General features: G+C 36.2%; 1 protein-coding gene across 8 annotated transcripts in view; it reads left to right on the top strand.

Annotated features, from left to right (window-relative positions):
- The first annotated feature begins 470 nt into the window (after nt 1-470).
- The window catches only part of LOC6050925 (guanylate cyclase soluble subunit beta-1), a 151141-nt gene continuing 126019 nt past the window's right edge, over nt 471-25592 (top strand). For 4 of the 8 annotated variants that reach the window (XM_038251576.1, XM_038251616.1, XM_038251568.1 and 1 more), the window contains exon 1: nt 471-715. The gene's annotated coding sequence lies outside the window, so the exon portion shown is untranslated. The remainder of the gene's footprint in view (nt 716-25592) is intronic. The other 4 variants (XM_038251602.1, XM_038251593.1, XM_038251596.1 and 1 more) reach the window with 3 other exon arrangements.

The following is a 25592-nucleotide window of genomic DNA, read 5'->3' as shown; positions in this document are numbered from 1 at the left end:
TTGTTGAGGAAAGTAACTCGAGGGAATAGTTCTCTCGGCCATCTAGAACTTTGTGATGCCGAGTGCTGTCGAGTTTAGGGTGTAATAATAGAATGAAAGCTTTTTCCAAGATAATCCCTAATCCTCAAACCCAAAATGTTGCAACTAACGTTCTCTGTTGCCAGGAATTAAACCTAAATCGAACACCGCACACCCTCGCAGTATTATCCGTTCAGGATATAAAACCCGGAAAACCGTAACGCCACCCTAGTCCTGTGCGCCAAGTGTCCCTGTGTTCAAACCTCCCCTCTAACAGCCAGCACTCAAACCTTCGTCGAGGATAAAATCCTCCTTGCTAACTTTCTCACCCAAACTTTTCTCCCTCTCTCAATCTTACCGTGCTCTCTCTCCCACACTTCCGGCCGAGAGTTCCGGGAGCGCGCGCTCACTGGGAATCACAAAACCGTCCGCGGTCGCCCGTTCGCGGACCAGTCTCGGTCGGGATCTCGTGCGCAACGGTAACGCGGTAACGGATTAGTGCAGAACCTCAGGGGGCCAACTCGTTGTGGTGTCCTCCCGCCGCCCTCTTTTCCGGAATACTTTTGCCCTGCTTCTGCTCCCAAACGGGAAGTCGGGGTCGGGAGAGCAGGAAGTACTCCGCCGTACTGCGCTGCACTGAAGGACAGTGTGGTGTGCGAAGGGAGTTTTGCTGTGTGTGGGTTTGTGTGATGTGAGGGTGTGTATTTGTACCAGTGTGGGGGAGTTCTTCTTGGGGAAGACGAGTGCTCCCAGAAGAAGCTCCCGAACCGTTCCCCCCGCCCTCTCCAGTGTTGCCAGTGTTTTGGAGAAAAGGGAGTTTTGGAAGGGAGACGATGGGGAGGTTCAGCAAAGTGGACATTCTGGCACGTCGTAGGAGGAGGAGGAAGGGAAAGTGGTCCAGGATATGATAAGAGAAGAACCAGAGGAGACGTGATGGTCACCCCAAAATAGATGACCAAGGAAACAAAGCCAAGTTCGAAAGAAGTGGCAGTGGCATTTGCAGCATCCGAGAACGGGAGTAGCTGCCGCTGCTCCTTAACCTGCAGGCTATACCCCAGCTACTAGGAATATCAGGGATCTGCAGCAGCAGTAGCAACAGCAGGGGTGTGGGAAATATTAAATTCCATTCTTGTCGTCGTCGTCCGGACTTTGTCATGCACACCATATGAACGGGACCATTCGAAGGCGAGCACTGCTTTGGGAGGAATTTTTGCCCCTTATTTATGGCGTTTTTTGTTCTGTTAATCCCCGCGGAAAAGCACATATTTTCGACCGAATGGACCGTTGATCAGCGGAGTTTGGGGAATGCAACGAATGTCGCTCGAATTCCCGATTTGATCCAACTTGAAGAGAGGAGAACATTAGCGACTAAATCAGCCGGACTCAGCTAATGGATATTGCTTTAAAGCTTCTATCCTCACTCTAAATCATTTAGCTATATGTCCACACACATTTGTGTGGAACTGTAAGTGAAAATCAGCAAAATCCAACGTAAAGCGTCAAACTTATTAATGAGTATGTTAGATTTTCCAGAACTGTGTACCGTAAAACGGGGTGACTTTGATAGCCGGGGTGACTTTGATAGCCGGGGTGACTTTGATAGGTTTGCGATTTTTCCGCAAAATGAAGAGTACAATTAAATTACGTAAGGAATGGTTTAGAAACATACTGACCGTGGTAGAGAAGTGTTCAAAGTACCTCAAGAAGAACTTTTCATAAAATTTTGACAAGCTTGAAAAGTTAGTTAACTATAGTTAAGAAAATGTTGATGAAAATCATTATTTTAAACTTCTCAAAGTGTCATGATTTTCTCAATGAACATATTTTTTAATCGGAAAACAGAATGCATTTTTTGATTCTTTGGACAATTTTCCACTAGGAGAAGGTTAAAAAAGTTTGTAAATAATAAATAATATGTGTTTTTGAAACACAATTTAAAAAAATCTCCAAATTTATAGGCAATTTCAGTTGAATTCGTGCCTTGAATTCAGTGTAAAATGCAATATAAATCGATAATTTTATAAACTAAACTAGTTTTAACAAATTTTAGGCAAAATTCCGACTTATTAAAAATTTTACCTAAAATTTATATGTATTTTGCTAAAAAGCTTACACACTTAGTTAACTAAATATAAACATTGATTGTTTTTCTTAAAAACTATATCTGCTACTTTAGTGATGGTACATTTAGTGTACAAATAAAGTTTGAACATCTTAAATATGATTTTAACAAGAAAAACTATGACTATCAAAGTCACCCCGGAATTAAAACTAAGAATTTTTAACGTAACTATTTTTCTAAACATTATTGAAACAACTTTTTTCCGAAATAGTGCATGGACTTTTTGTGGCCTACCCCAGTACATGTTTTAAAAATAATAAACTTGAGAAAAACCTTACTTGTTGGAAAATATTCTAAAAACAAATTGAAATCCTATCAAAGTCACCCCGGTTTACGGTACTTTAGGATTCGCGTCTAAAAAAAATAAATTAGAAATAAAAAAAAATAAGTTTAATAAAATCAAGCGTATACTTGACTATAGATCTTTTATTTGGCATGTTCAACATCATTCAAAAAAATGTTGACTTGTCCTTTTCTCCAAAATAAGTGTTTGAGTTCGACAAAAAACAACTGCTTCACTTCAGAAAGTTGAAATAAAATGCGATAAGGAAGTTTACTAAAAAGAGCAGGAACTGCTCAATTTCAAGCAAAATTAAGGGGGCCCAATATAGGACAACGAAAATTCAAACATTTCCCATACTAATTTGACCTACAATTATGAAGAAAACTGTGTATTTGAGCAAAAGTTTTCTTTTTTCTGAAACATACAACGAATACTTGTTTTAATAAAAAAAATGCATTTTTTTCAATCATGAGTATAATTAAAACTGTTGTATGTAAAAAGTTGTTGGAACTGGATGAATTTACAATGAATCAAAATTATAGATCAAAATAAAACTTTCACTAAAGTACTTCGATTTTACATAAAAAAAATTTGCGATCAATATTTCGATTTAAATTCTAAAATTTTAAATTCTAGCAGTCGACTGCTAGAATTTTTTTTTCAGAAAATTAACTAAAATTTTTTTGTTTTCAGCTGAAATATTGTGAAATATTCTGTTAAAAACTGGCTGGGACATTTTTTCAACTATTTTTAAACAATTTGTTTTCGTTGAATCAACCGAAATATTTTTGCATGCAGAAAATTATTAGTGGTTTATAACAAAACGTTTCATTATTAGACATAATTTATGTAAATGTTGATATTAAATCAAATTATTCGCTCTACAGCATTGCCTTGGCGTTCTCGATTGCGAGATTCCTACTCGAAACTAGGTGTCCGAAGGCTTGATTGTTGAGGCAATTGCAAACCTCTTTTTACACCATAGCTTCCATCCACCCCGGGATTCGAACTGACGACCTTTGGATTGTTAGTCCAACTGCCTACCAGCGACTCCACCGAGGCAGGACAAATGTTGATATTAGGGCGTCCAATTTTCCCGGGTTTTGAATTTCCCGGGAAACGGGAAAAATATTTTTGGAATCCCGGGAATTCCCGGGATCCCGGGAAATTTTTCAATCAGTAATAAAATCTATGTTTCATTATATTTGTTATGTTTTCAAGCTTAAAATCATTGAATTAGCTTAATAATATCAAATGGTTATAATCCTCACTTCAATCTAAACAAAGACGACAGTTTTAAAATAGCCTAAAAGATTTTTTTTTGTCTTTGTGGTGTTTAGGATTTTATATCAACTACTTTTTTTAATTCCAGTATGATTAATCATTTTTTTTATTTGCGAATCAAATTACATAATTCTTTTTTTTGAAAAGGTCCAATAAGCTTTTGTTTTCCATATGTTTATAGGACCTATTCAAAAAAACTTTGGAATTCTTTCATATTTTTTTTCTTTTATATATATTTTATATGACATGACTAAAACAGCTATAAAACAAACAACGACAATAAATAAAATGATACCAGTCAATGTAAAATTTTAGATAAGTTTTGAATTCATTGTTTTATATAAAACATATTTTACAAATTAGCTTCAAGTTACTACCGCCAACCGAGGGAAAATCAGAACTACAGTCTTAATAGGTACAGGAGATTTTAGAGCAATACATTTGGAAGTACAAATTGTTTTGTTCTGTTACTGTTTCAACCGAAGTAATCCAAAACGTCATGCAAATATTTTTTGCTTTAATAGCTGTATTTATTCGTTACATTTGTACGTATTTGCCCTGGATGCCGGTGTTTGATTATAAATAATTTGATATGAGATTGTTTTTTTAATTTAAAATCGAAAATATACGTAAATATATCCAGTTTTTCAAAAAAATAAAATAATAGAGAAAAAATGTAAAGCACTAGGCATTTTGCGGACCTGGTAATTCAAATTATAATATTTTTTCCTTAAATGCCAATTTAATGCTGAGATTTGCTGAATACAAATTTTAATTCATTTTATTGTTCTACTATTTTCACAACCAAATCTGAATTTCCAGACCAAAATATGATTTTTTTTCAATTTCGGGAATTCCCGGGACAAATTATAGAAAATCCCGGGATTCGGGAATTCCCGGTTTAGGAAAAATCCCGGGATTTTTGTCCCGGGAATTCCCGGGATGGACGCACTAGTTGATATATATTTTTTTAATTATCTGACGATAAAGGCTGTGCCGAATTCCTAGCTATATTTTAACTAATGTCTTACTTGAATACAGAAAAATATTCGTACATGTAGTCAATAATTAGCTGTAGTCAGCAATATTTTTATTGAATTTGCAGTAAATTTGGTTATAATGCTTCACAAATTAGTGCTGAGTGCTTTTATTTTCGCATTTACTATGCCTAAAAAATTAACGTTTTGTACTAATTAGTTTTTTTTTTGTATTAAGATTTTAAATTACTGTTAAAAAGCATCAACACAAAACATTGTTGTTATTAAACATGTAAAGTTAGACTAATGTTTAAAAAATTACGTTGCATTAATCTAAAAAAATAATAAAAAAGCATATGGGTCATTCCATCTGAAGCGGAACAGCATTTGAAAATTACCCTCTCCGATCCTGCTCAAATTTGGCAGGGCTGTTGATACTATCAAAACATGCAAGAATCCCGAATTTTATCCAAATCGGACCACCCCCTAATTAATTTATTTATTCTACCCTCGATTCTACCTGTATTGCGCAATTGAAAAGTTTAAACGGCCGTATCTCAAAACACCCCAACTTATTTTTTTTATTTGACCTCACCATCGTGTTCCCCGGCCAATTTCACATAAGAATCACTTATCTACAGAAATGAATATGTTTCGTTCCAGAGATATCGAATTTTAAAGTTTTGTGTTTTCGAGATTTCCTACATCAGCTTCATTCGCCGCATCTGCTAGAAGCACCCAGGCGGGCCGATCAATAACTGCTACCTGGTTTTTCTTGAAATAATATTTCATCATAAATAATCTTTACCAAATTGGGCAAAAATTAACTGTATAACACTGTAGGAAACTGAGGTTTAATCGCGAATAATCGCGAAATATCTACTCAAAAAAATTAATGAAATGAATTTCTGTGCTAACCCACAGGACAGAGCAATAACGACACACAGTAAAGGGCAGAATTGGATTCCGGCGAAGCGAGCAGGAAAATGCAATTAATCTTGTTAGTAACACTGAACAATAAGCGCACGATACATTATTGAGTAAAAATATGAATTCAAATGAATAAAATTTGTTGATACGTAGGACGATCACAAGGAGTAGGAAAAGGATTTCTGGAAAGTATAAAATTGAAAAATGTAAGCAAATCACAAAGTTTGATCTGCTTCAAAGCGGCTAATTCCCCAAATTTAGTTGCGATGATTTCGACACCGTCCGAACAACAGTGTTTTTTTTCTTCTATCACGGCTGCTGTCCTCAAGTATGAAGATTTTTTTAAATTAAATGTATTTTGACCAAAATCATCTTTCAATCAAATGGAGCTGGCTAACAATATAAAAATTGATTTAATATGATCAATCTTTTAAACCATAAATCAGATTTGCCAAATTATGGTAAAGTGTCAATAGCAGACTATAATAATGATAATAATAATACTAAAGCAGGTTTTGGGGTTTTTGCTGAATGGCACTATTTTGCTACCGCCCATGATAAAGGCCCTAGTCATGGCCTCGGAGGTACTCTAAAACGGTTAGCAACATGTAAAAAACGGTGCATTCAAAATAACCCAATAAATATTCCTTTCACAAAAATAGATTGATCAAGGTAGGTATTAGCCATTTGAATAAATATTTGCGTAAATTTTTTAAAATTTAAATAAAATTATTCATCTCCCAGAACACCAGGTAGCAGTAATTGATCGGCCCGCCTGTGTGCTTCTAGCAGATGCGGCGAATGAAGCTGATGTAGGTAATCTCGAAAACACATAACTTTAAAATTCGATATCTCTGGAACGAAACATATTCATTTCTGTCGATAAGTGATTCTTATGTAAAATTGGCCGGGGAACACGATGGTGAGGTCAAATAAAAAAAATAAGTTGGGGTGTTTTGAGATACGGCCGTTTAAACTTTTCAATTGCGCAATACAGGTAGAATAAATAAATTAATCGACATTTTGATCAGGGAAATGGATTCTACGTCTAATTTCCTTCAAAATTTAGTCTAAGACCGACCCTCTAAGATTTGTGGTTCCTGAGTTATCGTCATTTGAAACTAGGAGGTTTGGTCAAAAATCGCCAAAAAGTCGATTTTTTGGGGAGGTACAAAAATGGAGGGGGTGGTTCGATTTGGATGAAATTCGGGATTCTTGCATGTTTTGATAGTATCAACAGCCCTGCCAAATTTGAGCAGGATCGGAGAGGGTAATTTTCAAATTTGCACATTTTCGTGCACAGTTGAGATGGAATGACCCATATTATAAATTTTTCGTGAATTCCTAAAAAAAGAAACCGAGAAAAAATTTCACCAAGTTTTAAGCTTATATTTTAATTATGGTGTATAAAATTATGTGTTGTATTCACTTACCATCACTGTGAAATCATCCGATAAGTCATCATCATCTACAACGGTCTCAGGTTTAGTTACAGAATTTTCACCTAAGTGAACCTTTTGCTGCAAATAGACATGTGAAATTTATTTGTAATTTAATACAAAATTATTAATTTCGGCTAAAAACTGAAAAAAGGAATGTAAATAAATGTAAATATAATGAGGAAAGAAGAAATATCAATAAAGCTTGCCTTAATTTAACTATTACTCTTGGCAACACACTTTCACTGCATTTGATTCAATTTATTCAACGTACTCCGATTCCTGAAAAAAATTATTACAAGTTTAACTTACCAGTTTATTGAGCAGTCGTATTGCAACAAAACTTTCAAGATCAGGGCTTGCGAAATTTCAACTTTGTTTGTGATAGCTGACAGAGCACTCCAATCGTCTTCACCACGACAACCTGATTTTTACATTCTGCTTTCGTTCGTTTCACACACAAAGGAATGAGTCACTCACACAATCATTGATTTCCCTCCAGGAGAAAAATCGCTTAGAGAGCGGTCGTTTGACATTCTACCGAAATTCCGATCATCTCTCCAATGATAGCAATCATATGATTTCTGTCACCACGCAACATACACTAGGAAGAGAGAGATAAAAACGAGAGAAAGAGAAAGAGCACGTTGTCTCGTTCGGGTGGCTGCTTGAGTGGTGCTCATTTTTCGTTCGTTTCGTCTTCGTGTTTAAGTTCATCGACCGTCGCCAAGCAATGACGGTTGTGATAGGCGTTGTGTGTCAGCGATCAAATATCGTTTTGGGAAATGATCGCTGACAGAAAGTTCTATCGAATATCGAGCAGTCACGTTCAGTGATAGATCCCTTTTCAAGCATTGTTCAAGATAATAATTATCTTCTTTTATATATTTTTATTTTTATCTCTATTTTTATGCTGTCTTGTGTACGCATTTCTACTCACTCGCATTAGAGGTCCTCATGGCGATGGTCGTCCTCTTGCTCTTCATAGTTTATCACCTGCAAAGAAATCATCAACAAACCTACTCACCAATTCCACCTCCCCAGTTGCAACACTTTGATTTGCCACTTCAGCATTAGCTAAAGAGTGTAATTTTTACCTTTCACATCCTCTCACTTCATAATTAACAACACAAGCTAAAGAAATCGACCGCTCTCGTTCGAATCCTGACTTCAAATGAAAGACGTAAACAACCCCAAGTTCGTCTTTTAAATATTTAACCAATTGTTAATTATATTTAACCAACAATTTTTTTTATTTTCCTGAAACCAAAGCTAACAATCGAGCACGTTCATTCGAGTTCGGAAAATCTGTTAACTTTTTCCCTTAGCATTTTCAACAAACAGGTTATTGATTAATACTGAATTTTGGTTATTTTTACTGAAAATTGGCAGTGACAAGTACGTTTTTGTTAAAATTAACGAAAGAAAGAAAAATCAACAATTTTAATTGGTCAAATTTCTGGGCACAGTATCTCCGTATAACAGGCAATAAAACATTATTTTCAAATGGCTATTTTTCAGCGTATAAGAAATTAATTGATTGATAGTCAGAATTGTTCAAAAGACTTCAGATTTCATGGTTCTGTACAAAGGATGCCATAGTGCTTAAAATATTGAAAACTTGTGAAAATTACTCGTCTGCTCTGCTAGGGTTTCCAATTTTAGGTTGAATACCCTATGACCTTGAATAAATAAAAACATAATTCAAATAACTTCGTCAAAACCGAATCTAATGGACTGAAATTCAATATTTTAAAAAAATTAAATATTTAAATGAACCAATCTCTCCCCCTAAATTAACGGGTTATTTAAGAGGCAGTATTTGTAGATTTTGTTCGGTTGGTTTTAGAGGTCGTATCGTGGTGCTCCGATATGGATGAAACATTCAGCGTTTGTTTGTCTATACATGAGACGAACTCATGCCAAATATGAGCCCTCTACGTCAAAAGGAAGTGGGGTAAAACGGACATTGAAGTTCCAAAAAAAAACAAAAAAAATCATAAAATTGCTCTTATTTAAGTAAAACTTGATCAATTCCAACTCTCTTAGATGAATCCGAAAGGTTTTTTGAAGCACTTCAAAATGTGCTATATACATCCGAGATTGGTTTGACTTTTCTCATATGATTTGCAAATTACTGTTAAAAATTGATTTTTTTAAAACCTTAGTATCTTTTTGCAACAGCCAACACCCATACTCCCATAGGTCAAAAGATAGGTAATCTCATGGACTTTAAGCCTACAATTAACTTTTTGGCCAATCGCAGTTTTTCTCATAGATTTACGATTTTTCTATAGCAAACATTTTTCAAAGTTAACTTTTGTCCTGTAGTCCAACAAGACGGCACTTTTTGAACAAAATTTTTATGTATTCGGATTCCACGAGAAATTTCACGTATGTTTGAAGTAAAAAAGTAAAACAGATATTCGCCTACTTAATACAGCATTTGACGTATTGATCACAGGGTAAACCAAATTAACTTTTTTTCAAAATTATTCTATTTAATAACCAAATAGAGGTCACCTTGGAAAAAAATCCCAACGAATATGATTCAACACTGAAACAAAAACTTTAATTTTAAAAATAATGCCACAGAAGTGGAAAGTGTCAAACAGAAGTCAGAAAAGTTCTGACACGTCTGCCATCCGAAGCCATCAATAAAATCAAGCAAAATTTCTCCCCACCAAAACGAAATCATTCCCAGCAAACTTTCGCTCTACCAATACGGGAAATCGATCAATCAATCATCTTCCGCGGTGAAAGTGACAGGAAAGTTGCTGGCTGTTTTTTGTTAGCTTACGGATCTTTACAGTTCATTTGAAAACGGAAGTTTCCGGTAAAAGTTGTTTCGGCAGTTGGCAAAAAAAATTTAATTTGTCGTTGGAAGTTCAAATTACGCAACTTGGTGCTTTCATTTTATACTTTGCAAACAAATAAATCATTTGAAGGTCTGAGATTGATTTTTCCAATTAAATTAGAAGGTCAGAGTAAATCAAAAAATTCTGTGAAATTGTGTGCTTCTCAATTCTCGCATCAAAAACACAATTTCTTCATCTTTTGCCCTGCTCCAAACCGCAAAACCCCAACCAACCTCATTCATCCTTTTCGGAGCATCAAACAATCCGGAGAGAGTTTGTGTTATTCCATTCGGTCACGGTCCAACAGCTGGAAAAGTCCACTTTTTCAAATCCCCCCCGGAAGGCACGGAGGGCCTCGCCACCACACCCATATGTCCGCCTGTGTACCATGTCCCAAGCTTGTAGCAGTGTGAGAGTTTGGGTGTTTTTATTTGAGTAACCGATTTTCCGGACTGGGCCCGGTGGCGCAAACAGGACCCATGTTTTCCGATTTGTACTGGTGAACGACACGTTGTGATTGTGAAATATTTGGTGTTTTTCTTCAATTGCAGAAGAAAAATGTGGTAACTTCATAAAAAGTATGGCTTTGGAGTAGAGTTCCTAAATAAAATTACCCGTTGTTCCACAAGTGGAAAATGGTTTTTTGGCTTGGTAGGGGAAAGTGGGACAAGTGTAAAAAGCTGAGGAAATGCTCGTTATAACCCATCAAAAACGTTAAAAAATCTGTCGGATTTTTTTATAATCATCTTATTCCAGGTCTTGGCTAAGACTTAGATAGAACAAGTTTTTAATAAATCCTGTTTTTAATGTAAAAAAATAATTTAAAAAATTTTGATTTTCCGTACGTTCTTCTCAACTAGTGGGGCAAGACGAACAACCCGTTGGGGCAAGAGGAACAATGCATGAAACAACATGTTAATTTGCTAACAATTGCACTGTTATCACTTAGATACATCAGATTAGAATGTATTTGAAACGATTCTTACATTTTTAGATTAAATAATAATATTTTACTAAAAATTAAATCGTTTTTACGAAAAAAAATATTACTTAGATGCAAAAAAGGAAATTTTCATAATATCATTGTATTTTGCATGGATTTTTTTTTAACAATTGTTTATCAGTTTTTAAGTACTTTTATGTATTTTTTCCCAATAAAATATGTTGTTGCAGCAATTCGCATTTTTTTCCATACCAAAAATCCATATGGTACAATTGCCCCACCTAAACAAGATTTTGAAATGCTCTCAACAAAAATAACTAAAAGTTAAATCATACTTTATAATAGGTGCAAGTCATTGGTAGGGACACTACTGATCTAGGAAAAATAGCATTTGATAAAATGATCCTCAAAACGAACCCTAAGCCTTATTATGTACTTTCCAAATATTATAAGATAACACAGGTTTTGAAAAAAAAACTTCATTAAATGTTATGCCCCGTGGCGTTTACGCCGTCTTGGCGGTTATGTGGTAGTAGAATCAGCTAATTGCATTGCTAGCAACAAATCCTCATATTGGAAATAATCAAAATTGTAAAAATTACTGCCGTACGAGCGATTGTTCCTCTTGCCCCATATGATCGTCTTCCCCTATGTTCTACGAAGTTGTAGGGAGCATTACACTTTCAATTGAAAATGTCGGCCACAAATATTTTGCGTATGTTAGGATGAACTAGGTCATCGAGGGATCACTAGAAGGGTCAAAAATTAAAAAAAAAAAAACTTGCCGGGTGTCGTTAAAAAATGTGGCAAAATCTGTCAAGCGAAAATCAAACAAGTATGAATAGTGAAAGGGGGGAGGAATATAAATTGTTTCATAAGTTAGTAAAATTCCACTGATTAAATTGATTTTACATTTCCATTCTTCAATATCTCATGACGATGAGGCGCCGACGAGAGATAGAAATTTGGTGTCAAATGGATTTTTGTGTTAAAATAGAAGCCCAACATACTGAAAATTGCGAAAAAAAATACGTATTTTCAATAATAAATAAAAATAACTTTTTTTTTTTTCGCTATTCAGTGATTTCAAATGTAGGAGGTCCTACATGTACAAAAGGGAAAAGGGATACCTTAAAACTAACTTATAAACTATATAAAGAGCGGATCAATGCAGCTGAAGACTGCAATGATTTTTGTCGAAATGCATCAATTATTTTATTGGACATAACATCCAAAGTGTCAACTTCGGCTAATTGATGAAGTTCACTGGTGCTGAACCAGGGAGGAAGTTTCAAAATCATTTTCAGAATTTTGTTCTGAATCCTCTGAAGTTTTTCTTCCTGGTTAAGCAACAGCTTGTCCAGATCGGCACAGCATAAAGCATGGCAGGTCTGAAAATTTGTTTATAAATTAACAGTTTATTCTTGAGACAAAGTCTAGAATTCCTGTTTATAAGTGGATACAAACATTTAATATATTTGTTACATTTAACCTGGATACTTTCAATGTGATCCTTGTAAGTAAGGTTTTTGTCAAAAGCAAGTCCAAGATATTTCACTTGATCCTCCCACTTTAAATTTACTTCATTCATCTTTATAATGTGATAACTTTTTGGTTTAAGAAAAACAGCCCTTGGTTTGTGAGGGAAAATAATAAGTTGAGTTTTTGCAGCATTTGGAGTAATTTTCCATTCTTTCAAATAAGAATTGAAAATATCCAAGCTTTTTTTTAATCTTCTTGTGATGACACGAAGGCTTCTGCCTTTGGCGGAGATGCTTGTGTCATCAGCAAAAAGTGATTTCTGACATTCTGGGGGCAAATCAGGCAAGTCAGAAGTAAAAATATTGTATAAAATTGGACCCAAAATGCTTCCTTGAGGGACGCCAGCACGTACAGGTAGTTGATCAGATTTGCTATTCTGATAACATACCTGCAGAGTACGATCCGTCAAATAATTTTGAATAATTTTCACGATATAAATCGGAAAATTAAACCTTTTCAATTTCGCAATCAAACCTTTATGCCAAACACTGTCAAATGCTTTTTCTATGTCTAGAAGAGCAGCGCCAGTAGAATAGCCCTCAGATTTGTTGCTTCGAATTAAATTTGAAACTCTCAACAACTGATGAGTAGTTGAATGCCCAAGGCGAAATCCAAACTGCTCATCAGCGAAAATTGAATTTTCATTAATGTGCGTCATCATTCTATTAAGAATTATTCTTTCGAATAATTTACTAATAGATGGAAGCAAACTAATGGGCCGATAGCTTGAGGCTTCAGCAGGATTTTTATCCGGTTTCAAAATCGGAATTACTTTGGCATTTTTCCAACTACTGGGAAAATATGCCAAATCAAAACATTTGTTGAAAATTTTGACCAAGCTACTTAAAGTTGCTTCTGGTAATTTTTTAATTAAAATGTAAAAAATGCCATCCTCACCAGGGGCTTTCATATTTTTAAATTTTTTGATAATAGATTTTATTTCATTCAGATCCGTATTAAAAACTTCATCTGATGAAAATTCTTGTTCAACAATATTCTGAAATTCTATTGAAATTTGATTTTCAATAGGACTCAAAACATTCAAGTTGAAATTATGAGCACTCTCAAACTGCTGAGCAAGTTTTTGAGCTTTTTCCCCATTAGTTAATAGAATATTATCACCATCTGAGCAATTCTCTACGAAATCGGTCTTTTTTCTTCAATTTTAATTTTTGTATTTTTTAATCCGGCTGAAACTTTTTTGGTGCCTTCGGTATGCCCAAAGAAGCCATTTTGCATCATTAGTTTGTCCATATAATTTTCCATACAAATTCGGCAGCTGTCCATACAAAATGATGTATGAAAATTCAAAAATCTGTATCTTTTGAAGGAATTTTTTGATCGATTTGGTGTCTTCGGCAAAGTTGTAGGTATGGATACGGACTACACTGGAAAAAATAATACACGGTAAAAAAATTTGGTGATTTTTATTTAACTTTATCACTAAAACTTGATTTACAAAAAAACACTATTTTTAATTTTTTTTATTTTTTGATATGTTTTAGAAGACATAAAATGCCAACTTTTCAGAAATTTCCAGGTTGTGCAAAAAATCACTGACCGAGTTATGAATTTTTTAATCAATACTGATTTTTTCAAAAAATCGAAATTTTGGTCGTAAAATTTTTCAACTTCATTTTTCGATGTAAAATCAAATTTGCAATCAAAAGTACTTTACTAAAATTTTGATAAAGTGCACCGTTTTCAAGTTATAGCCATATTTAAGTGACTTTTTGAAAATAGTCAAAGTTTTCATTTTTAAATTAGTGCACATGTTTGCCCAGTTTTGAAAAAATATTTTTGAAAAGCTGAGAAAATTCTCTATATTTTGCTTATTCGGACTATGTTGATACGACCTTTAGTTGCTGAGATATTGCAATGCAAAGGTTTAAAAACAGGAAAATTGATGTTTTCTAAGTTTCACCCAAACAACCCACCATTTTCTATCGTCAATATCTCACCAACTTATGGTCCGATTTTCAATGTTAATATATGAAACAATTGTGAAATTTTCCGATCTTTTCGAAAAAAATATTTTTGGAATTTTCAAATCAAGACAAACATTTTAAAAGGGCGTAATATTGAATGTTTGGCCTTTGTAAATTATATGGACAAACTAATGATGCAAAATGGCTTCTTTGGGCATACCGAAGGCACCAAAAAAGTTTCAGTCGGATTAAAAAATACAAAAAAAATCGAATGACCGAAATCCTAGAGAACTGCTCATCTTTTAAAGAAGGGATTGGTTTTTGAGGTTTCTTAAGAACCTTTGAAAGTTTCCAAAAAGGTTTGGAATAAGGTTTAATTTGTTCGACATCTCTTGCGAACTTTTCATTTCTCAGGAGAGTGAATCTGTGGTCAATAACCTTTTGCAAATCTTTTGAATTCGCTTCAGTGCAGGATCACGAGAACGTTGATACTGTCTTCGGCGAACATTTTCAGACGAATCAAAAGCTGAAGATCGTCATCAATAATGGGAGAATCAAATTTGACTTGGACTTTAGGAATAGCAATATTCCTAGCATCCAAAATTGCATTAGTTAAAGATTCCAAGGCTGAATCAATATCAGCTTTGGTTTCTAAAACAAAATCATGATTTAAATTATTCTCAATATGATGCTGATACCTGTCCCAATTAGCTTTGTGGTAATTAAACACAGAACTATTGGGTCTGGTAACTGCTTCATGAGAAAGTGAAAAAGTTACTGGAAGATGATCAGAATCAAAATCAGCATGAGTCACTAAAGGACCACAATACTGACTTTGATTTGTCAACACCAAATCAATTGTTGATGGATTTCTAACAGAAGAAAAGCAAGTTGGCCCATTCGGGTATAAAACCGAATAAAGACCAGAAGTGCAATCTCTGAATAGAATTTTACCATTGGAATTTACTTTTGAATTATTCCAAGATTGGTGTTTGGCATTAAAATCACCGATGATCAAAAATCGAGATCTATGCCGAGTAAGTTTATTCAAATCCCCTTTGAAATAATTTTTATTTTCCCCAGTGCATTGGAATGGCAAATATGCAGCTGCAATCATAATTTTCCCAAAAGAAGTTTCAAGTTCAATGCCCAAACTTTCAATAACTTTTAACTTAAAGTCACGTAACGTGCTATAAGTCATACTACGGTGGATAACTATTGCAACTCCACCGCCATTTCGATTCATTCGGTTATTAGTTATAACTTTATAATCTGGATCACTTTTCAAATAAGTGCCAGTTTTTAAAAATGTTTCGGTTATAACAGCAACATGCACGTTATGAACTCGTAAAAGTTGAAAAATTCATTTTCTTTCGCTTTTAAAGAGCGAGCATTAAAATTCATAATATTGATGGAATTACTTAGATCCATGATTAAACTTCAGGGTAAGAACAACATCATTCGCAAATTTTAATCCAATCTGGATTGCTTCCATCATGGATGTAGCATTACTCATTGTTTGAATCAAACCAAACAGTGAGTTTTGCAAAAAGTCATTTTTCAAACGTAACATCGCCGAGATCAGAAGATCCCAAAGCGTTGCCAGCAGAAAAATTTTCAAATGAGATTTGAGGTACCTGCCCAATTTCAGAAAGATTGGTAGAGGATTTAAAATTCGTGGATGAACCCGAACCCGAAACGACGTTAGCATAAGAAATGCCATTGTTGTTACCTAACTTTTCCACGGTAGGGGTATTTCTAGAATTGTTCGAGTGAGACAGCACGAACGTTTGATTTAAAGATGCAGGTACAACCTGACTTTGAGAAAATTTCGGTTTGGATTTCGGCTGATGCTTAGCACGAGAATCCAAAACCTTTTTCTGATGGGGCAATCCCAAAATTTGATTTGTGATTTCCACCACAATTTGCACATTTAAATTGGGTGACTTCTTTCACGGGACAATTGTCCTTGTCGTGAAGAATCCCCAAAACCATGCATTTTGGAACCATGGCGCAATGATCAGTACCGTGACCGAATGCCTGGCAACGCCGGCACTGGGTCAGATTCTGGCCATTACCGCCATGTTTCTTAAAATGCTCCCACTTTACCCGTACATGGAACAAAAACTGAACTTTGTCCAAAAGTTTCAAATTGTTGATTTCATTTCTGTTGAAATGAATCAGATAAAATTGTGAAGTCAAACCAAAGCGAGAAATATTCCCGTTTGATTTTTTCTTCATTGGTATTACTTGGGATGGGGCAAAGCCAAGCAACACCTTAAGTTCGTTTTGATCTCATCCACCGACAAGTCGTTGGAGAGACCTTTCAAGACCGCCTTGAATGGCCGAGCATTCTTGGTCTCATACGTGTAGAAATTGTGTTTGTGGTTTTCAAATAACCAACAAAAGTTTGGTGATCTTGTAAAGATTCCGTCAACAAGCGACATTCTCCTCTTCGACCAAGCTGGAACGAAACCTTCAAATTGCAAGTTTCCTTGCAATTCTTCAGTTGCGTTCGAAAGCTGGCCAAATCGGAGACGGAAGTCACAACAATTGGCGGAGCCTTTACTCGTTTCTCGACGGCAGAAGGCTCAGTACGAGGAGAAGGTTCCTTGTCATCAGTTTCGGATAAAACACCGAAACTGTTTGTCAATGGAATTGGAGGATTGACCTCACATTCAGAATCAGAATCAGACCTCAGAAGAGGCTGTTTTCTTTTTCTGTTTCCGTTAGCCGGTTTAGCGTTCAAACGCTTCACCGACGTAACGACCAAATCTTCAGAAGATTTGCGTTTACCTTTGTTTTGACGCATTTTGCAAGCAAAGTTCTCTTAAAAAGATGGCTTCGTTTGTAAAATACAACAAAATTTCAGGTGGGGTTAGTCTTGAAAAGACTGTTTAGAATTTTGGAAAATAACTCAGGTAGTCTTTAAAAAGACTGTGAATTTTGTTTTGAAATAACTCTGAGCTTAGGTAGTAAAAAAAATACCGCAGCTCTAGTGTCCGTTCACCACGAAGGTTCGCAAGACACTGAATAAAAATAACTTTCAAATCACTTCCCCTTTATCAACTGTAAAAATCGAGAGACATGCCATTTTATGGAAAACTGAATGTACTTTTCGAATCCTTAATAACCCAGTGAGGAAAATTTTCACCAAACATACAGTGCCATCCCGATTTTGGCAGCATGATTTTTGGCAACATTTCTGTTTAGAGTTTAGATTGGTTTCCGATCAAAAAAGAAGTTAGTCTTATTCATCAGTCATTTTTGACGAGAGGAAATGTGTCGAAAAGTCGTATTACCAGAAACGGGATGGCACTGTACTTTCAAAAGTACACGATTGAATTTTAGGGTGTGCGCAAAACGATTACATTTTCAATTGGAATTTGTATGTGAAAAACTATTTTTATTTTTTTATTATGATATCTTGAAAACACGAATCCGGATACTCAAGTTGTCATAAACTTAGACAGAGCTCAAATTAAACATGGTATGGAATGGTATCGAAACATACTGACCGTTGATTCCATACCATTTCGTATGTATTTAGGGGAAGAGGGGGTAATATCTGGAGTTTTTTTTTTAATCCAATAAACCAAATTTTCATTTTTTGTTTTTGGGGTTTTTCTGAAACCGCCTTGAGTCAGGGGTATTAAAAAACACCCAAATGAAAAAAACTGAAAATTTCGTTTGTGGACCTTATCAAAACAAAAACTCCAGATATGCACCCCCTAAGGAAAAATTGTAATTTCTCAACCATAACAGCATTTCTATGAAAGAAATTTGCTAGATGTTCGTAAACAACTATTACAACTATCCATGTGAAAAGGCATTAAAAACCTCAAGTTTGTTTAAAATAATATATTTCTGAAAACATTTTTGATTTATTTCAAACAACCTTGCGGGGCAATACGCACCACAACATTGGGGCAAAATGCACTACAACAACGGGGCAAAACGAACTGGGTTGAAGCAGTTTTCACCAAGGGGTTTCCAGCATCGTGTCAGACTGGTCACTAATCCGGAATTACTTGGAATTTGAGCAAGTAATTCAGTAATTCCGGATTTATTGAGTAATGCCAAAGTAATCCTGGTAATTCTTAATAATCACAGTAATCCTGGTAATTCCATGATTCTTTTTTTTTGTGAAAACATTCTTCGGAAAATAATAAAATAATAGAAAACAACTGTTGAAAGATAATTTCGATAAACCTTTTATGATTCTATTAAATGCCTATTAATTTTCATGTAAGAAACCAGCTAGTACGGGATCATTCGGATTTTAAGTAAGTAATTCAGTAATTCCAGAATTACTTCGCAATTCTGCAGTAATTCCTGTAATTCTGGAATTACCTAGTAATTCCGTAGTAATTCGTGTAATTCCATAGTTACTCAGTAATTCGTGCATTTCCCATCAATTCAACACAGAAAAATGTTGAAAATTTGGTTAGTTGAATATTACCTCTTTTTTTTGAGTAATAATACATTAAAATGTGTAAAAATGTGAACCTGATGAATATTCATCAAAAACTGATGAAAATTCATCATTTTCTGAGGTAAAATTAATCATTTTTTATGACACAAGATCTGTCACCATTTCCTGTTGAATATTACCATATTTTTTCTGTGAAGTAACTACTAGTAATTCTTTAAAGGTAAATTGGCAGAATGCTTTTCCTTGATGCCTTTTATGGTTGTAAGAAGTACAGAGCGGATTGGGAATGTCCGCTAATTCGGATGTTCTCTAATTCAAATGTATTTGGATGAAAAAACACTCAAACGTCAAAATCAGTTGTCAAACTGATGTTGTTATTTACCCCATTATTCGATGATTTCCAAGTCCAATTTTCCCGGGTTTTGAGTTTCCCGGAAAACGGAAAAAAAATATTTTTTATTCCCGGGAAATTTTTGAAAACGTCGTAAAATCTATGTTATCTTTATATTTGTTATGTTTTTCATGCCTTAAAATCAATATTATTAATACCAATCTTAACAAGGATAGCACTTTAAGATAGTTTTAAAGCCAAAATCGCCAAAATCAGTTGTCACACTGATGTTGATGGTTACCCAATTTTTCGATGATTTCGAAGCAGGACGTCTAATTTTGCCAGGTTTTGAGTTTCCGGGAAAACGGGAATATATTTATATATTCCGGGAAGTTTTTGAAAAAGTCATAATATCTATGTTTTCTTTTTATTTGCTATGTTTTTCAAGCTTTAAATTTATAGAATTAGCTCAATACTATTGATATCAATCCAAACAAGGATAGCAGTTTTTTGATAACTTAAACAAATTTTTGTTGTTCTTTGTTGTTCTTTGAATTTTATATGCACAACATTTCTAATTCAAATTAAATAAGTATCTTATAATTTTTTTATTTATTTATATATGACAGCTTAAAAAAATTGTTTAAGATGGCTAAAAAACAAAAATGACTACAAAAAAAATGATACCAATAAATGTAAAATTTTAGAAAAGTTTAAACTAATAAATTGTAATACTTATGTAATTCCCAGATCAAATAATGTTTTTTGTTTGATTCCGAGAATTCTCCGTACAACATATAAAAATCCCGGAATTTTTTTCCCGGGTTGGACGCACTATTGCCAAGCACATGGTTTTGTGCGTTTGACAGCTGTCATTCGATCCAATTCCAAAGATTTTTCTCAATATGCTGGAACTTACTTTTACTTTTATTGGCGCTACACCATTAGCTTGGCCTGCTGCACGATTCTCCGCCAACAAGCTCGGTCCATGGCTGCATGTCTCCCATTTCGCGGTGCACCCACACTTTCTAGATCGCTCTCCACTTGATCCACCCACCTCGCACGTTGCACCCCCCTACGTCTTGTTCCTACCGGCTCCGACACAAACACCAACTTCGCAGGATTGATCTTCTGGTTCCGTTGGCTCAATTGCTCGGTACGTTCCGGCATCCTTGCAACATGACCGGCCCTGCAACCGTCCAGCCTTCGCGACCTTCCGGATGCTTGGTTCGTTGTAGAGTTGTGCAAGTTCGTGGTTCATTCTCCGCCGCCATCCGTCGTTCTCATATACGCCGCCAAAGATGGTCCTTAGCACTCGACGTTCGAAGACGCTTAGCGCTCGTAGGTCCTCCTCGAGCATTGTCCACGTCTCGTGCCCGTAGAGGACGACCGGTCTTATCAGCGACTTGTAGATGGAACACTTCGTATGTAGGGAGAATTTCCGGGACCTTAGGCTCTTGTGAAGACCGAAATAGGCACGACTTCCAGCTGTGCAGCTGTTGTCCGACGTCACCAACGATCCGAGGTATACAAACTCCTCCACCACCTCGAATTCGTCCCCGTCGATTGTAACGCTTGGTCCAATGCGAGCCCTAAGGGACTCGGTTCCTCCTGCCAGCAGGTACTTTGTCTTCGCCACATTCACCCTTAACCCAACCTTCTCTGCTTCCCGCTTCAAGCCGGTGTACGCATCCGCAACCGCCTTGAACGTTCTGCCAACAATGTCCATGTCGTCAGCGAAGCAGATGAACTGGTTGGACTTGCTGAAGATCGTGCCCCGCATATTGAAGCCCGCTCGTCTCATAACACCTTCTAGCACGACATTGAAACAGAGGCAAGAGATCCCATCGCCTTGCCGAAGCCCCAAGTGAAGGAAACGAGTCCGATTCCGCACCCGATATCTTCACACAGCACCGAGCCCCATCCATCGTCATCTTGATCAGTCTGATCAACTTCCCGGAAAGCCGTTCTCGTCCATGATTTTCCATAGCTCTTCGCGATCGACTGAGTCGTACGCGGCTTTGAAGTCGATGAATAGGTGGTGCGTGGGAACTTGGTACTCGCGACACTTTTGGAGGATTTGTCGCACAGTGAAGATTTGGTCGGTTGTTGATCTCCCCATGACGAATCCGGCTTGATAACTTCCAACAAAACCTTCCGCTATTGGCGATAGGCGGCTGAAGAGGATCTGAGAGAACACTTTGTAGGCCGCGTTGAGGACTGTGATGGCACGATAGTTCTCACAATCTAACTTGTCCCCCTTCTTGTAGATCGGGCATATTACTCCCACTTTCCACTCCTCCGGTAGCTGTTCTGACTCCCAGATCCTGACTATCAGCCGGTGCAAACAGGACGCCAGCTTCTCCGGGCCCATCTTGATGAGTTCAGCACCGATACCATCCTTACCCGCTGCTTTGTTGTTCTTCAGCTTCTTGATGACATCCTTAACTTCCCTCATCGTGGGAACTGGCTCCTCTCCTTCTCCTGCTGTACCGATGAAGTCCTCTCTCCTGCCGCCTTGGACCCCTGCCTCTGCTTCTGCGCCATTCAGGTGTTCATCGAAGTGCTGCTTCCACCTGTCAATCACCTCACGCTCGTTCGTCAAGATAGCTCCATTTTTATCCCGGCACATTTCGACTCGCGGCGTGAAGCCGTTGCGGGATCCGTTGAGCTTCTTGTAGAACTTGCGCGTTTCGTTCGAGCGATGCAGCTGCTCCATGTCCTCAAACTCCAACTCTTCCTGGTGGCGCACTTTTGCCCGGAAGAGCTGGTGCTGCTGCCTTCGCTTCTGTCCATACGCCTCCTCGTAATCACGGAGATTGTACTGCAGCATTGCCCTCCGTGCTGCATTCTTTTCCTCCAAAATCGCTCGACACTCCTCGTCGAACCAATCGTTCCGTCGTCCTCTTTCCACAAATCCGATGGTGCTTTCCGCTGCGTTGGTGATGGCTGCCTTGACGTTCCTCCAGCAGTCCTCGAGGGGAGCTTCCAACAGCTCACCCTCCCCTGGCAACGCAGCCTCCAGCGAATGCGCGTACCGGGATGCGACTTCCGGTAACTTTAGCCGCTCCAGATCCAACCGCGGAGGGCGGCGGTACCGAACGCTTTTCGCCAGGGAAAGTCGTTGGCGCATTTTCACCATCACCAGATAGTGGTCCGAGTCGACGTTGGCGCCACGATAGGTCCTGACGTCGATGATGTCGGAAAAGTGTCTACCGTCGATTACGACGTGGTCGATTTGTGATTCCGATCCTTGTGGTGCTATATGCTGGAAGCTAGGCAGTAATTCCAAGTTATTGTTATAAATTTAAGCAATTCTGCGTGGTTTCTGGAAATCCGAAGTAATTCTCGGAAATCATAGTAATTCGTGATATGTTGTCAGTAATCCTGGTAATTCCATTTAGACTGGTCAGTAATCCTTGATGCTGGAAACCCCTTGGTTTTCACTAGTCACCACTAGAAAATCAAATCGAAAGTTCAATGAAAATTAGATCAAAACACAGCATTTTAAAATTTTGCAAATAGCTAGGGTTAGTGAAATTTCACGATTTCACGGACAGCGTGAAATCCGTGAAATTTGGCTTTTTCCGCGAAATCCCGTGAAATTTTATGTTTGTGGGGATTTGTAACGATATTTCTTAAAATAATTTATTAAACTCAAACAGAAATGAAAATAATCTTATGAATTACTGTAGGATTAAGCAAATGAATACCCTGGTTAAATTACTAATACAGGGTTAGTGATTTTTGACGATTTCGTTGACGGCGAGAAATTCGTGAAATTTGTGGATGATTCCCGTGAAAGTTCATAAAATACTACTTTTTATGTTTTCTGTTCTCATTTTCAATAATAATTTTGAATTTGTAACAGATTACATTATTTTTGCCTTCTGATTTTAAATTTAGTTTTTGATAAGTGAGATGAAAACTTTAATAAATATTTTTTATGTCCTAAACTGCCGTTCTACGCATTATTGTCCCATGTCATTTATGGACGATTCTGACATTTTATCATTTTTAAGCTTAATTTTACGCATATTTTCAGAAAAAAAACACATAAAATCTAATAATTTGTTCAGAAAATCATTGAAAACAACACCAAGTCTGTTAGTCCCATCGTTGAACTTCTAAGCATAATTGTCCCACCAAGTATGTTCTATCACGAAATCATGAGTTTTAAGAAGCATTTCATCTTGTGTACCTGTTTAGCTGTAAGAGGATTACAAATAAGGGTTCGCCCGATTTGAACGAAAATCGAGTTTTTTGCTTGTTTGTATGGTATCAACAGCCTCACCAAATTTTAATTTGATCAAAAATATTGATTTCAACTTTGCACTTTTTTGTGCACGATTGAGGTTATACAAATAAAGCAGACCTTCCCAAAACAAATTCTGTACTTAAAAGCATAAAATTTAGAAACTTTTTAGTTTATGTATGTTTTTACATAAACAATTTAAAACTATGATCTGATGATCTGATTCCTATTCATCCTATATGTCCAGATTTGCCTCAGATGACTGTATATTCGGCTCAAATACAATCCTGCTTTGTTTTGACTGTAAATTAGGCTCATTTTTGAAGTCTGAGCATAGGTTATTTTTAACTGAAATTTTACCAATTTCTTTCATCCGTTAATAACTATACGAAAACTATTTCACTACACTACTTTTCTCAAGTTGATTTTATGCAAATTCTTCCAATCTTTTGAATGAAAATGATTGCGTAATGATAAGTGGTTGCGAACACGGTCAAAATTCAAAATTAAGAGTAAGTTTCTCAAAAACCCTTAAAATTACCCTTGAAAATATATTTTTTTAAATGTTTTTCAAATTGCGATAGAAAGCCCTCGCGATTAGCTTTGCAACGATTTATAACTTTTTGATGTTTGGTAATGTATTTTGGGAGATATAATTTCTCCAAATTAGGGCATTTTTTCGAAAAAATCCATAGTTCAGTACATAGTTGGTGCGCTGAATCGAATGAGAACATTACCGTAAAGATTTGAGAACATATGCATCTAGTGGGACGGTTTCAGCGAGAATTGCTCACATGCTAGTTTGAATTTGATTCGGAATCGATAGGTATACATGGAGGGTTATCTACGAGTTTTTTTTTATGAAAAATCATTTTTGCAGCAAGATTATAGGTTGAGAAATGGCATGCTTACCCTTAACCCTTAATTTGAATTGGAGGCAGTAAACATCCCAAGTAACACTACAGACGAAGAATTAATTGAATTAGAGGGTTAAGTAGACAATACTTCAGGAGTTGAATTGAAAATTGAATCGATAGTTCCAATAGAGACTTCTCCAGACTCTGAATGATTTTCTCGCACTATAAATAAAATAAAAAAAAATATTTCAGAATCTTTTTGCTAAAAAACTAATCGTGATTTCCCCGGTACTGACGAAATTGAAGGGCAATTGTGTTGGTAGTACAAACAAAATACATTTGTATTTGCTAGAGAGGTTTTATAGAGAGAAGTTTAATAGAGAAATTTACTTAAAAAGTAAATTATTTTTTCAAAGTACCACGATTTTATTGGTAGAAAATAAAGCATTCTAAAATAAATTAATGTCAATCTTGTGTCATTCAGATGCCATTCCATTCCACCTCTACAGCTAAACATGACAACGATTCATTTTCTACGACAAATTCTCCAGCACGCGACACAAACGCCATAGTTGGAAAAGAGTAAATCTTCCTTCCCATAATCGGATTCCGGGATAAGCCGGTGGATAGAGCTGAAGCACACAATTAATATTTTAATCCCATCGTGCGCAATTGCAGTCTGTTTGCTGCGACACTTGACATTTTCCTGGGGAAAAGACAAAACTGTAGGACAATGCTGAATTAAAAAAAAAAAAATGATGGTAATATTACATCTGGGAATGATGACAGATTGTGTCAAATAAATGTGTAATTTTACATCAGGTTTGATTTTTATCAGTTTCTGATGCATTTCAAACTTTTACAAATTATTTTGGGTAATTACTCAAAAATGGGCAATATTCAACCAACCAAATTTTCGGCTTTAAAAATTCAAGTTCAAGTTATACATGTAATGAGTCAATTAATCAGATGAAATTCAAAGATTAAGGAATCGATGAAAAAGCATGTTTATAAAATTGCTGGATGGCCTTTTTCTGCGCGTGGAAATCTTAACAAAAAGCTTCTGCTTTTCCTTCAACCGCTATGTTTTCCCAAAAAAAAACTCTTCCAAAGGCACGATCTTAGAAAAAGGATAACGCAATTCGTCACCAAACAAGCACACACACACAGGCAGGCGGGCACAAAGGACCCTTCTTGAAGGGGGTAAAAGCTTGCCGGATGCCATAGAAAAGTGTTTTGAAAGATGAAAAAGGAAAGTCCATTTTGCTCCTTCTAGGGGAAAGCAACCTATTTTTATCAACCTAGTTTCAAAATGATGAATTGTGCCAATAATGGGGACCCTTCCCCTACATCCTTCCACAGCACTCAGAAATGATGCAGTGGGCAAAGA

Source organism: Culex quinquefasciatus, chromosome 1 (genome assembly GCF_015732765.1).
Source record: "Culex quinquefasciatus strain JHB chromosome 1, VPISU_Cqui_1.0_pri_paternal, whole genome shotgun sequence".
Classification (NCBI taxonomy): domain Eukaryota; kingdom Metazoa; phylum Arthropoda; class Insecta; order Diptera; family Culicidae; genus Culex; species Culex quinquefasciatus.
The sequence above is the reverse complement of the archived record's forward strand: the minus strand, read 5'-3'. Positions and strand labels throughout refer to the sequence as shown.